This window comes from Spinacia oleracea, chromosome 6, assembly GCF_020520425.1.
Source record: "Spinacia oleracea cultivar Varoflay chromosome 6, BTI_SOV_V1, whole genome shotgun sequence".
NCBI classification, from domain to species: Eukaryota; Viridiplantae; Streptophyta; class Magnoliopsida; order Caryophyllales; family Amaranthaceae; genus Spinacia; species Spinacia oleracea.
Window position 1 is genome coordinate 93,821,850 of NC_079492.1, and position 1,927 is coordinate 93,823,776.

Genomic DNA, 1,927 nt, shown 5'->3' on the forward strand with positions numbered 1-1,927 from the left:
AATAAATAATAAATAATAAATAATAAATAATAAATAATAAATAATAAATAATAAATAATAAATAATAAATAATAAATAATAAATAATAAATAATAAATAATAAATAATAAATAATAAATAATAAATAATAAATAATAAATAATAAATAATAAATAATAAATAATAAATAATAAATAATAAATAATAAATAATAAATAATAAATAATAAATAATAAATAATAAATAATAAATAATAAATAATAAATAATAAATAATAAATAATAAATAATAAATAATAAATAATAAATAATAATAATAAATAATAAATAATAAATAATAAATAATAAATAATAATAATAAATAATAAATAATAATAATAAATAATAAATAATAAATAATAAATAATAAATAATAAATAATAAATAATAATAATAAATAATAAATAATAAATAATAAATAGTAAATAATAAATAAAAAATAAAAAATAATTACTATGATTAGTATCGATTCGAGAGAGCATGCTAGTCTAATTAATTACTTTGTTGATTATCGTGATTGTTTATTATCCTGGATTGTTATCTGTTGGTGAACCTATGCCCTAGATTCCTTAATATATTGATTCCTAGTTGTTTAATTATCGCCGTAGTTTTAGCAAACCATCAAACCAACTCTTGTTCCCAATAGTCTAGTCTAATTGATTAATAGTAGAAAGAACACTGTTTCCCTATGGATTCGATCCTGACTTCCTTTGCTACCTAGCTAGTGGACTTAGGTTATTTTTGATTAGGTGATACAACTTTAGCCTGTCAAATTTTGGCGCCGTTGCCGGGCAAACGGTTATTTTTTTCTGTTATTAATTGTTTTTCTAGATTATTGTTTGTTACTTCTCAAGGGACTCCCGTTCCTTGAGATCGGATCTCACGACTGCTTTCTAGTTTTTGCTTGTTTATGCCCAGGACCGTCCATACCAGCGATCTGACTTCGTTCGATCCTGAACCTGAACGGACCTTTCGTAGACGGCGTAGATTCGTTGAACGGTTGAGAGACTATTCTGACTCTGAATCCGACTATCTGATGAGCAATATATTCCATACAGATTCAGAGATGGGTGACCAAGCACCACCACCGCCACCCCCACTTGTGCCAAGGCTTATAGACTATTCTAAACCAAGTCTGTCTATGCTTCCCAAGGCAATCATGCCTTCCATTGCGGTCGAGAATTTCAAGATCGAACCCCAGTTGATAAACATGATCGAGAGACACCAATTCGGTGGGGAAAAGGGTGAAGATCCTAATCTCCATATTCAGTCTTTCATTCAGTATTGTGCCACCATTAAGCAGAAGAATTTAACACCGGAGCAGACTATGGAGATACTCTTTCCATTTTCATTGAGTGGGAAGGCAAAGCTGTGGATTAACAGTCTCAACCGCGCAGCTATGAAAATCACCGATTGGAATTACTTGGCCCTTGCGTTCTATGTTAAATATTTACCACCTGAGAAGACAGCTCGTCTGAGGGGTCAGATATTAGGTATCTCTCAACAAGCAGATGAGAGCTTGTTCGAAGTTTGGGAGAGATTCAAGGACTTGCAAAGAGAGTGCCCGCATCATGGTTTGGATGACTGGTTCCTAGTTTAGTAGTTTTATAATGGTCTGGGTAATGAGTCTAGGTGTCTTTTGGATTCAGCTGCCAGTGGGAGATTTATGCAACTGGAGGTGCCTAGAGCTTTAGAGGTGATTGAGGAGATGGCCATCCATAGTGCCCAATATGGGAATCCTAGAGGTTTTGCCGACCGGGGTGTTAAGCATGAGATGAATTCTATTGAACAGCTTACTGCTCAGCTAACTGCCCTACATCACAAGCTAGATAATATACAGATCGCATCTTCCCAATCCACCCAACATGCTAGTGTCGCTACAATGAGTGCCCAATCTGCCAATGTCTGTA

The 1,927-nt window shown here is 32.4% G+C and overlaps 1 non-coding gene across 1 annotated transcript; it reads right to left on the minus strand.

Annotated features, from left to right (window-relative positions):
* Positions 1 to 1,488: 1,488 nt before the first annotated feature.
* LOC130464461 (small nucleolar RNA R71) lies at positions 1,489 to 1,595 on the minus strand. The gene has a single exon (XR_008924872.1). It is a non-coding gene; the product is annotated as a small nucleolar RNA R71 (small nucleolar RNA).
* Positions 1,596 to 1,927: the final 332 nt, after the last annotated feature.